Source organism: Echinops telfairi, unplaced genomic scaffold (assembly GCF_000313985.2).
Source record: "Echinops telfairi isolate 266 unplaced genomic scaffold, ASM31398v2 ScPeMD7_7469;HRSCAF=8507_0, whole genome shotgun sequence".
Taxonomy (NCBI): Eukaryota; Metazoa; Chordata; class Mammalia; order Afrosoricida; family Tenrecidae; genus Echinops; species Echinops telfairi.
The window spans coordinates 23187452-23200630 of NW_022111372.1; the positions used below are offsets into that span (position 1 = coordinate 23187452).

The following is a 13179-nucleotide window of genomic DNA, read 5'->3' on the forward strand; positions in this document are numbered from 1 at the left end:
TGTGTCCTGGTTTTGTTTCTCTAGAGAACCTTGCTTAACACAGCGTGGTTGGTGGTTTCAAAATGGTGACTTTATGTAGTTTAACTCATAACTTACTCCTTTATTATAGATGGTGGCAGTTCATTTTCACCATAAAAGGGAGGTGAGAATAAACAGGGTGGATGTTTTATTCATGCATTTAACACCTCCCCAAGGCCTGGAACCCTTCTTGGGACACCCAGGTGTTCATCGCCACGGCGTATACTGACTCGTGTGTGCAGCGTGGAAGTGCTGCACAGGGTTTTGAGACCGACCTTTCAGAAGCAGATTACCAGGCCTGTCTGACGGAGGGAAGACTTTGAACTGCTAGTCTAGTGTCTAACCCTTTGTACCACATAGGGACCCCTCCTAGACAAGCTAGATGCCTGCATGCCTCAGATTCTTCTTCTCAGTCTCTGCCTCTGCTTGTTGTCCATATTCTGCCTGGCACTTAGCTTCCTTTGTCCACCTTTCCCTCTGTCTCACCATGTGTGATGCCTCACTATTCCTGGCCTCGGGCCTCCTGTGTCATTTTCTGCTCTTTCTGTGCATTACTGTGTCTTTCAAGGAGCCCTGGTGGTCTAGGGGATTACAAATTGGGCTGCTAACCGAAAGGGCAGCAGTTTGAACCAACCAGCCGCTCTGTAGATTAAAGATGAGGTTTTCTGCGCCCATAAAGATTTACAGTCATGGAAACCCACAGGGTCAGGGAGAATTGGCCTGGTATCACACCTCGGTCTCCTCCCTATAAGGGTCACTTTGAGTTGGAATTGACTTGAAGTCCGTGAGATGGGGGTCTCTGTATTTCCCAGATGGGAGACAGTGCTCCGAAGGTGTGATAATTAAACCCTACTGACCTTACTCCTGGTCATTTCCTTGGCCTGGCTTGGACATCATTTAACAGTAGAGGAACAGGGCGACAGAGGAAGGTAGAGTAGCTGTATAGGTGACGCCCAACAGCTGACCAGATCCGTATGGCTGAGCTAAGTTTAGGAGACATCTCGCATTCCCACATGCTTTTATTTGGTAGCCAGCTCTGTGCTCAAAAAACTCAGTGAAGCATTCCACTGTGCTTTGGGGATTACACATTTCTTGTGCCCGTGTAGCGTGGAGGCCGGGGGTTACATTTTTGAGGGCCCTCTGCTGTGGGTATTGAGTTGGCTCAGGTCCTGCATCATCCTTCTTGGTGTGGATGAGGTGACTGACTGTCATCAGTCCATCTCCCTGTGGGTTTCCCTCCCTTTTGCTTGTCTTATCACCATGGTGATGGCGCTTTTCTGATGGTGGGAACAAGATCAGTGAGCCAAAGTTTCACATTCTCACTTGAAGGAATCTTCTGGTTGCATTGCTTTCAAGACTGATCTTGTTCATTCTGCTGCCAAGTCACCATATATTCAATATTTACTACACCCACTGCTAGTTGATTCTTACTCACAGCGATCCTTCAGAGCGGCGGTTTTCAACCTGTGGGTCCTGATCCATTTGAGGGGGTCAAATGACCCTTTCTCAGGGGTCGCCTGATTCCTAACAGTAGCAAAATGACAGTGATGGAGTAGCAACGACAATAGTGTTATGGTGGGGGGTCACTACACCATGAGGAACCGTCTGAAAGGGTTGCAGCAGGAGGAAGGTGGAGAACCCCTGCTCTAGAGGGTTTCCGGACAGCCTCCTCTTTCGCCCCCGGAGCGGCTGGGGGGTTTGAACTGAGACCTCATGGTTAGTAGTCCAATATCCATACCCAAACCAAATACATTGCCATCAAGTCAGTTCTGACTCCTAGTGACCCTACAGGACCGCTCCTGTGGGGTTTTGAGGGTGGAACTCTTTTAATAGGAGAGTAGAAATCTCATCTTTCTCCCACAGATCAGATGGTGGTTTTGAACTGCTGACCTAGCAGTTAGCAGGCCAACCCATAACCTACCATGTCAGCAGGGCTCCTAAGCCTCCCTAATTTTCACGTCCCTGCCATCGCTAATGTGACCTAAGGTCTCTTTATGTCACAGGCCTGGCCTGAGAATCCGTCTTGGAATATTAATGCCGGCCTTTCAGCATGTCCAGTGCCCATAGTACCACCCCACCCCTGACCCCCCACCCCCATGGCTGCTTTGTCCCTCTACCTCCTGAGCCGCCCGACACGGGGGATAGGGGAGGAGGGTGATGCTCCTGTTGCCTGTGGGATAGGAGCACTTCTTGAGTTGGAGTTCATTTTGGAATTTAAAGCATTCAATGCCCAATTTAGAAGAAAGCATGTGTAAGACTTCTTTGTTGGGGAAGGGCAGGTCACCCCAGGGCTCGGGGAAGGAAAAGCAAGTACAAATGAAAGGAACAGAGCCTCTCCTTGCCCCACATCCCTCCCGCTCCTTGTGGACAACTCTTTCCACTTGACCGAAGACCACGTTGAGCTGGATTTCTTACTCACATGCTGTTTCCCAGGTGTCCTGTGAGTTAGAAAACTCACTGAGGGCGACACCTCCCAGCTGTAGCTGGTTCAGAAGGGCTTCTGGGTGGTGCAAATGGTTTGCGCTGGGTTGCTACCCGAAAGGTTGGCAGACCCACCTATCGGTGCTGCAGAAGAATGGGCTGGGGATCTTTGTCTGTAAAGAATTCAGTCAACGCTACGCTCCCCAGTGGGTTGCAATGAGAGGGAATCAGCTCCATGGCAAAGGGTACCCAGCCAGCGGAAAAGCACACATAACCCAAAGTGAAAACGTTCGTTTCCTTTGCCTTTGATGAAGATCGCTGGTTCTCGTTCGTCATTGAGTCAACATTTATTGGGAGCCTTCTGAACACCAGGCTTGTGGACATTTCTTTCCCGCCCATCTTTATGGGCACACATCAAATGGACGCATGAAGGAGACCGCACGTTTTCTCTAAAGAAACAACGTAATTTGTTTAAAAACAATATAATTATATGCTATTAACTTAAAATGAAACTGTGATGCTATAGGTTTACATAAAATTTAACTATAAATTTATAGTTTATACAAAGTAAATTTATAACAACTGTAAATTCGACATTCTACAACATTTGAGATAACTGGGTTCCACTTGGGACGGCCAGTGTGACAATCTCCAATGCTTTCTTTCTCTTTATACCTGATGCTCCCTTCCTAAGACTTTGTGACTGCGTTTACATTTATTCCTGAAGTAATGCTTTCATGAACGATGCCGATATTACTGGGATTAATGCTCAATTTACGTTCGTGTCAAGTTGGGGCGTATCCCTAGAGATAGATATACTACACAGAATTTCGAGAATAGAAGACTTAGAACGAAATGAATTTAGATGTATAGTTGTCTTGTGAGGTGGACGAAAGTCAGCATCCGTGGCAGGAGGTCATTGTAAACGGTTTCTATAATTTTAGTTGAGGAACTCAAAATGTATCAAAAAAGTCGCACCCCGTAAACCTAGTGTTAAAAGCCACTGGGGCTTTTGTGAGAGTCTCTGGGTGATGCGGCTGGCATGCCCAGCTGTTGCTCATTAACTCAAGGACTGGAGGTTTGCATCCACTCAGCCGTGCCGTGGAAGAAAGGCCTGGTGATCTGCTTCTGCAGACCAAGTCATGGAAACCAGCGGCTCAGCTCCGCTCTGACACAAACGGGTCCGTGAGTTGGAATCCCCTCAAACAGCATCTGGTTCCTTTTTTGCACTGTGCCAATTAGAAAAAGATACCTCTGGTAGGTCAATTGGAAAATAGCAGGCGGGTGGGGTAGGCATTGGGTTGCTAACCACAAGGTCGGGATTCAAACCCACCAGACAAACCCACCAGACAAACCCACCGGGTGGTCTCGTAAAGATTTACAGCCTGGGAAACCCACAGGGCAGTTGTACCCTCCCCTGTAGAGTCGCTATGAGTCGGAATCAACTTGATGGAATTGAGTTTGTTTCCTATTGGATAGACCAGTTGGGAACTGGGATCGTTCCATGTGGGTGGGTGTAGCACCATGGTGCCTGGTTCAGCATGGAAGCAGCATTTCAGGAAGAAATCGACAGCCCTTCTTCCAAGGCACACTGGTTGGCAAACCCAGCCGGCCGACACTTCCAGTGGGGTTCAGGCACCAAAATATGCAGTGGACCAGGCACAAGAGCAGCTCTGCCCCCAGGGAGCCTACATTCTAGAGGTGGAACTGAGGCATGGACCACAAACACACAGCTCTTGGGACTGCAGCAAGTCCCGAGCAAACATTTGCAGTCTTGGTCCTGGTAGCCACCGCCCCCTTCCCCACACAAAGACCACACAGTACAAGACAACGAATTGGGTGGAACGGAAATTCAGTTGTATTCTGTCACTCCGGGCCCCAGGCGTGTGTCCCAGTCAGGGGCGTGGGGAAGTGCCCCCTAGTTGGAACCTCCGGGCCTGTGAGCCTTCTGTCTCCTGAGTCATAATTCACCCTGATGGATGGGTCAGGCGCCGGCACTTCCTGTGTGTTAAGAGCAACAGCAGCTGTTCATCTGGGGGTCCCCTGGACCCCACTCCACAAATCCAGAGAAAGCCCCCTCACCCCCCTCATCCCCCTGCCCAATGCTGACTGCTCACCAACTCTTTCCCCCTGGGTCAGCCCCTGGATGCCTCCAGAGTGTGACGATTTAATAAGGGGCCTGTGACAATGACATGCAAGTGGAGAGAATGAAAAGCCAGGGCCTTTGATCTGTTTGCTTTTCTGCTCTCCCCTGGGAAAGGAGCGTGGTGGTATTGGGTTTCTCAGCATGTAATCTGAGAGGCTCATCCATCTCCGGTGACAGAGGAAACCTGCAGCTTTAGGAAAGGAGCCTCTGATTGATCACAAACAGCTGGATGGGCCTTCCCGCATCCGGGCAGACCCCAGACCCACTGCCGGCACCACAGGACAGAAGAGAAGTGCTTTCTGAAGGTTTCCAAGGCTGTCGATCCTTATGGAATAGTCGACCTCATCTTTCTCTCTTGGAACGGATGCTGGGTTCGAACCCCCAGCCTTTCCATGGGTGACCCAAATACTTTACCCAGGGCACCACCAGGACTCCCTCCCCAAGCATAAAAGCCAGGGAACCAAACTCACCGCTGTCTAGTTGATGTGGACTCTCTAGCGACCCTGTAGGACAGGGTACAACTGGCCCTTTGGTTTCCGAGACTGTGGGCTCTACTGAGAGCTTCACCAGTCTCTGGCCGAGCTCCTGTGGTTTTCCTGTGACCAGAGCTGCTCTGAAGGAGTTGGCAATGCCAAGCGTGTTATAACAAAAGGAAGGACTTGGAACCGATTACAAGGAACTATATGTGACCTCCTCCCTGGGGGACAGACAACCGAAAAGTGGGTGAAGGGAGACGTCGGACAGGGCAAGATATGACAAAATACCCATTTATAAACTATCAAGGGCTCATGGGGGAGGGGGGAGCGGGGAGGGAGGGGAAAAATGAGGACCTAATGCCGGGGGTTTAAGTGGAGAGAAAATGTTTTGAGAAACGATGTACAAATGCGCTTTACACAATTGATGTGTGTATGGATTGCGATAACAGTTGCATGAGCCCCTAATACAATGTGTTGCCTCTTATCCAGAGACTGCACCCCGACCTCCTGTCCCGGAGCATTTTATAAGAGAGGGGAGTGCGTTCACGGGGTTGTCTGTGGTGACACAGGGCTGTGGGGTGGGGACTGGTCAGCACATAGCAAGAGGGTTACAGAAGCAGAATTTGGGGGCGGGCGGGGTGGGCACAGGGCTGAAGGTCATGGGGGCGGTTTTTTTTTCACATTCCACAAGTTTCTTTGTTTCAGGGGCAGCGCTCTGTCCCTACCTTGTTTGAACGGCTGACCTTCAGTGAGCAGCTCAGCGGGTGACCACTCTCTCACCAGGGTTTTGCTCATGCCTGGACAACCTTCTAAGTAGAGTTGCTTCCGAGTTGCCTCTGTCTCTGAGAGGGCTTGTGAGCTGAGAGGCTGTGCTGCTTGGTGGCTACCGGTGTGCTGTCATCTTGAACATGCTCCTGTGGGGGCCCAGCATGCAGTCGGGGGTCTCGCTGACCCTATCAAGTGCTGTATGGGTCAAAAACTGAACCAAGTGCTGTTCAGTCGACCCCACATGTGCCATGGCAGACGTGCTCTGTAGGGTTTGCAGTGGCTGATTTTCAGTAGTAGATCACCAGGCCTTTCTTCCTAGTCTTCTTCATCTGGAAGCTCTGCTGAGACCTGGTGAGCACCATAGTAACGCACACGCCTCCTCTGACAGATAGTCTTGGTGGTGGCACATGAGGTGCATTGGCCGGGAATTGAACCCATATCTCCCGAATAACAGGCAAGAATATCACCATCGAATCCCTGCGGAGGGATACACGTAGACATCTTAAGTCATTATGACGCTCCCCAAAGATACCTGGACTTGATTTGTTGACAGGATATTTGCATGTAGCTTGTGAGTAATTAAGGAATCTCAGTGGTGTGGTGGTGACATGTTGGGTTGGTAATTCAAAGGTCAGTAGTTTGAAACCACCAGCAGCTCCACGGGAGAAAGATGAGACTTTCTACTCCCTGAAGGAGTTCTAGTCTCAATCTCACAGAGGCAGTTCTACTCTGTCACTATGAATTGGAGTTGACTAGCTATCAGTGAAGTTGGGTTTTTTTGGTGTGTGAATACATATGATCTGTGTGAAACCAAAGGCTATTATTGTACGTATTTCTGTCCATGTTAATACTGAAAAACATTACTATAAGTATATTGTCATGCTCTGATTATTTTCTTAATTTTATTTCGTCTCATTTACTAGCCCTCCTCGTTCAAAGGGACGGTGAAGGACGTGATGGTTTAAGCCAGTAGCTTGCTCTGCCCAGGCTCAGGTGTTTCCTGGGCTTTGGGTGGAAAGTACGGACGCGTTTTCCATCCAGCTGCTTTGTCCACTCTCCCAGGAAGCCCATCACCCTAAAGAATGGCCACCCCAAACCTGAAGCCACCCACTTGCTTCCAACTGATAGCGACTGGCTGAGGGTTTGAACCATTGACCTTGGGGTTAACCGGCCACTACCTATCCATGGTGCCACCAAGCCAAACTCACTGCCATTTAATGATTCCGACTCCTCGGGACTCTATAGGACAGAGGAATACTACCTTTGTGGGTTTCCAAGACTCTTTATGGGAGTCGAAAGCTTCACCTCTCTCCTGCGGAGCGGCTGGTGATTTCAAACTGACGACCTACTGGTTAGCAGCCTAAGGCAGTGAAACACAACTCACGCCACCACCAGGGCTCTTGTTAAAGAGTGACTGCGGGCGCGATTGCAAAGCAGCACCGCAGAACAGCCTTGTTCTACGCTTCTCCAAGCCCCAACCCGGGCTAGCATCAGAGCGAGGTCCTTGCTGAGGTCTCTCAGTGAAGACGATTTCTTGGTCCCTCCTGGTACCCCAGCCCTTCCTCGGAGCACTCCAGTATCTGCCGGTTCTGTGCGTGTGTGTGTGTGTGTGTGTGTGTGTGTGTGTGTGTGTGTATCTGTGTGTTACCCCAGCCCTTCCTCGGAGCACTCCAGTATCTGCCGTGCGTGTGTGTGTGTGTGTGTGTGTGTGTGTGTGTGTTTTCTTAGAAGGACACCAGGCAATATTGCTGTTTCGCGAGGGCCCACCCTATCACCTCATCTTCACTTGATCACATCTGCAGAGACTCGGTTTCAAATGAGGTCACAGGCACAGATCCAGACACCAGGACGTCAGCCTGGGGCACATACCTGGACCCATCTCAGGTGTGTTTCGTGCACTGGCGGTCAATGAGGGAGAGCAACCAGGGGACCAGCTCTGGTAGAGGGATGCTGTGGTCTGGCAGGTGTGCCTGCTGCTGTCTTCAGACCCGGGACTCACAGACTTGGGCTCCAAGCCCCGAAGTGAGCAGGCTCTGTCCAGGTGCAGAGTGAGGAATACAGGATCCCCGTTCGGCAAAAATGATTATACATACCGTGGTTATGTTTAGAACCTGCGTTATGTCTCATGGTTTTTACTAAGGCTAAAATAGCTGTATTGAACCTGCATTTTATAAGCTCACTTTCCCCCCTAGACCCTTAAGCTCTCGCTCTTGTTTCTCCGTCCTTCTATCCAGAGGGGTGACCCCGTGTGGAGCTTTGTTGTGGGGTGCAGGCCAGTGAAGTGGGCTGGGACTGGGGTAGACGTTTCTGGAAGCTTGAAGGAAGGAGATGATGATTTTCAGACTGGGCCTCTGGTGCAGTGACTTTGAGAAGTTTGTGAGAGGCAGTTTCTGTGGGTTGTGACCGTGGGAAAGCGCAGCTTAATATCCACAGAGCATCAGATCAATACACCTAGAGTTGCCAGGCAGCCCTCGAGTACCATGTGTGGCTGAAACTCTCTTTGTGGCTCATGCTTACAAACATATAATGTATGTGGCAGTGGAAGCAGCTCTAACGACGATACCTCATGGCCCGTTTTCTTCTGCTCCTCTTGCTAGGGGTGTGGGCACAGAGAAGGAAGAGCTGGCTCTGTACTGGGGCGGCCGAGCAGATTGCTTTAGAAGTCAAGGTGACTTTGCTTTCTTGCCGAGCTACCTCTACTTGCATCTCGCGATTTCACCTTCCTCACAGAAGGCGTTGGCTCAGCCACCAACCCTTCTACCTCCCCCGTTCTGAGTCTAGGTACCATCGAAAACACCAACCCTTCTACCTCCCCCGTGCTGAGTCTAGGTACCATCGAAAACTCTTGGGTCTGCCCCAGCCCCTGCTGCTGGTTTGCAGCTTCTGTGAGGTGAAGTGCACAGAACGCCATCAGCCTTTTTCTACACTTGCTCTTCGCCAAAAGGCCGAGAAGCGATGCCGCCATCAGCCTTTTTAAAGCGAACAATTGATTCACTGGCATTTAATATTGTCACACTGTTGGGCAGGAAAAAGACTGGGCTTTCTACTCCTGTCACCCGTTTACAGTCTCACAGTCACAGTTCTCCTGTGCCCTGTGAGGTCGCTGTGAGTCGGCATCAACTGGATGCCAGTGAGTTAGGGTTTATTTTGGTTGGCTGGTTTGTTTTCAGTGTTGCACACCAGCCACCACTGCTTGATCTGGAACCGTTTCCATCACCCAAGTGAAACCTGAATCTGTTACACAGTCATTCCCTCCTCCCTCACCCCAGCCCCAGCCCCTCCCCCCAGCTCCCGCCCCTCCCCCCAGCTCCGGGAGACCTGCTTTTTGCCTCTGTGGACCTCAGCTGTTCTGGAAGTGGCGTATAAATGGAGTCAGACAGTATGCACTCTGCTGTGTCTGGCTTTCTTGGCTTAACGTGATTTTGAACTTCACACACATCGTAGGGGCTTCACACATTTTATTTATTTATTCCACAGTCGACAGACACGCCTGCCTTTGGGGCATTTGCAGTGATACATGGGTACGTATTTGCTTGAAGCCTTGTTTTCAATTCGTAGAGGTCTAGGCTTTGCTTTACTGTTGTCTCTCTCTATTTACCGGTTGAAGGAGCCCGGGTGGCACAGTGCTTATGCCTTGGGCTGTGATCCGCAAGGCCAGCAGTTCGAAACCACTAGTTTCAGAAACCCACAGGGAGGGGCAGTTCTACGCTGCCTTAAAGGGTCGCCAGGAGTCGGCATCACTTGATGGAAGTGAGTTGTCTTTATTTCCCGGCCAGGGACCCTGGTGGTAGGGCAGCTCACATGTTAGGTGGCTAACTGCAAGGTTAGCAATTCAAGTCCAGCAACCGCGCTACAAAAGAAAGACAAGGCCTCAGAAACCCCAAAGGGCAATTCTGTTTTGTCCTCTGGGGCCACGATGAGTTCAAATGGACTCAGTGGCCGTGCGTTTGGACTGACCGGTCCCTTTGCCACAGTCTGGTTTTGCTCTTGTCATCATTAGCTTATTGAGTCAGCACCCCACCGTCTATGGTGAACCCCACAAACAATGGAACAGAACATTGCCTGGTGTTCATGCCACCCCCAGGAGAGGTTTTGCGTTGAAGCACTGTGATCTCCAGGGTTTTCGTGGACTGATTTTTGGAAGTGGATTGCCAGGCCTTTCTTCTCAGTCCGTCTTCGTCAAAGCTCCACTGATACCTGCTCAGCCTCACAGCTCCATACACTCCTCATCCGACTTACAAGTGGTGGCCTCCCGTGAGGTGCTGCATCCCTCGGGCATCAATCCAGGTCTCGTGTGCGAGGCCAGAATTCTACCACCGAACCACGCCACCCCCATCGTTCTAATTTGCTCCATGTTGTCCAAGCCCTGCCCCACTTCCTCACCACCACACTCAACTCTAAATGTCTTCGAACTAACTCTAATCACCCCTGGCCTTGCTTAGGAAACCCTGATTGTTTTCCTATGACCTGAAGAGTAATTCTACCTTCCATCCTCAGTCCACATGCTGTACGTTTCTCTCAACTGGCCCAGCCGAGAGGAGTTCTGTGTGCCCTGAGTGCCCTCTGAGTGGGCTTGTTTGGGTACCTTGGGTCAGTGTTGGTGCCTCCGATGGCCTTGTTCTATTGGAGTACCTGTCCTGATTTCTCTTACCTCTGCTCAGGATTAAATCTGCTACAGATTAAATTGTGTCTCCCCCAAAGTATGTATCACAGTTCTGCCCACCTCCTGTACCTGTTGATGTGATTCTGTTTGGAATTGTGGTGTCTAAAAATGTTTTTATTTTATTAATGAGCTCCTGCCAGAGTAGGGTGGGTTCTAAACCTCATCACTTCTCGGTTCTAAAAAGAGCAGAATAGACCCAGAGACACACACGGGGGACGAGGAAGACTCTGACGGAGAGGGAAGCATCTGCAGGCCTGGGAGTGCTGGCAGCTACTGCAAGTTAAAGGAAACCAGGAAGGACCTCCTCCTAGAACCTGCCCTGCATTTGGACTTCTGATCTCCTCCTGAACTGTGAGAGCATACATTTCTGTGTTTTAAAGCCACCCTGTCTTGGAGTTTCCCTCATGACAACACAAAGCAGTAGAAACCCATTGCTGTGGAATCGATTGTGACTCTCCGTGACCTCACACATTGCAGAATAGACTGGCCGCGTTCGGCTCTTCGTGGGTGATCTTTAGGGAGGCACATCGCCAGGGCTTTGTTTCCGTGGAGTCACTGACTGAGTCCGAGGTGACGCTGGGGTACTAGACCAGTGTAAGCTGTGCAAGCAGTGACTTCTCTGTATCAGAGACACTGCCCCGTGCTACCTCTCACACTCCGAGAGGTGCCACAGGCATCTGGGGGCACATGTTAGCTCTCTCATCTGTTTGTAGGGTCATCGAAGGTAGGACCAGGTTTCTGAGATTGAAAATAAAATACGCTGCGGTTCTGTCTTAGGTGACCTTGACCAAGCAGGTAGTTTTAACATCCAGGTGCTTTCTTTCTCTCAGTTCAGGAGGATCACTCACTCACTGCCATCTCGTTGATTCTGACCCACAGTGACCCTGTAGGACAGGGTAGAACTGCCCCTGTGAGTGCCAAGACGGAAACTCTTTATGGAAGCAGAAAGCCTCCTCTTTTTCCTGCAGAGCGGCTGGTAGTTTCGAACTGCTGACCTTGTGGCTAGCAGCCCAACCCACTGCACCATCAGGGCTCCATTTGGTAGGCTAAAAGCCTGAATTCAGGGGCTGGCTGTAGAGGAAGACTTTCTCTCTTGACTCTAGCAGGACCTCGTCTCTTAAACTGTTGCTTCCTTCCGCGGAGATTCCCATGTGCCTTGACATGTATGTTGTCCCACCGATGCTCACAGGTTTAATATCTTTTATAGCTGAAAGGAGATTGACTCAGTGTACACCCTGCACTAGTTCCACCTAATTCGTGTAACCAAAACACCCTGTTGCTAGATGCCATGGCCACAGCCATGGAGGTTGGGATTTATAACATATATTCTGGGGAGGAGGGGGCACACACACTATTCAGTTCATAGCGTATGCCTATGATGCTTTACGAATAGTGGGCCCTTGGAAGAGCTTGGTAGGAAGGTCATCCTGTAGAAGCTGTGCCTGTGGTGCTGTCATGGTCCGAAGGTGTTGGCTTTCCCAGGAAGCTGTAGAAGAATTGTGATTGAATCCAGCTCTCTCACCACCATCACTCTACTGGGTCCTGTGCGCACAGTGACACCTGAGTCCAACCGTACTCTGAAAACAGCCCTTATCCAAAGTCAGGCCGTTGATGGTGGTGTGCCTTTGACTTTTCTGGATGGGCTGGACACCGAGCGGTTGGCAAGAACATTCCCATAGGGATTTCAAGATCGTTCAGGTGGCAGAAAATCCTTGCCGGTCACGCCGCATCTGGGACGTCTGAACTCGGCCAACTTGGGTGGGACATCTGAGATGGGACGTCTGAGCTGGGACAACTTGGGTGGGACAGCTGAGATGGGACGTCTGAGCTGGGACAACTTGGGTGGGACGGATGAAGCTTGCCCAATTTAGAGGTGCAGAGGGAGGGAGGAAGCGGTCACTCCATTTGTGCCACACCCTCCCTGAGTTGCTGGCGAGCTGGTGCTGATTCCTGGGGATCCCCCTGAGTGTCAGGGCAGAACTGTGCCCTTTCGGGTTTCCGAGGGGTCATTTTTCAGAAGCACATTGGCAGGCCTTTCTTCCAAGGCAGCGCTGGCTGGGTGGATTCTAGTCCTGGGAAAATAACTCCCGGGTTTGTAAGCTTGTCTGTTCTTGGGGAGGCCCTTGCCTGGGGCTGCAGGCAGTGGTCTGCCCTGCTGGTCCAGTTCCCAGCGTCTGGTCGGTGCTCTCAGGAGGAGCCTTTGAGATTTGAAAGTTCACCTCAGAGCAGTCATGCCGGTGCTTAGCTAATATTTAAGCTTGTAACTCACCGTGTTCGGGGTACTTGCTGCCACATCCATGCTGTTTCTCTGGTCACCGGGCCCTGAGACCTAAGTGGGACTGAATGACTTCCACTTCATGAGGGCAGATCGAGCAGGCTGTCTGTCTATCTCCCTAGGCAGGGGGAAGATGGAGAGGTCTGAAGGTATTCTCTGCCAATGTCCATTGTGGATAGTGAGACATGTTGCTTTGTTTTCCTGAAGGCGGCGAGTTCCCTGCGTTAGCTGTTGGAAATGAGCGGGTCACCTGCAGGGTGGACCGGCTCACAATCATACCGCCACTCCGGCTCCCTGGAAGCAGACAGGCTGTTGCGTGGAGTCCCAAGCAGGCTGTGCCGTGTCCCAGCTGGGCGGCCTTTGGGAGTGTTTCTTTTTTTTTTTTCCCTAGGGACAGGGCATACTTTTATTG

The 13179-nt window shown here is 50.8% G+C and overlaps 1 protein-coding gene across 1 annotated transcript in view; it reads left to right on the plus strand.

Moving 5' to 3' along the window:
- Positions 1 to 13179, plus strand: part of HUNK (hormonally up-regulated Neu-associated kinase) — a 140722-nt gene that overhangs the window by 17404 nt on the left and 110139 nt on the right. The window lies entirely within an intron of this gene.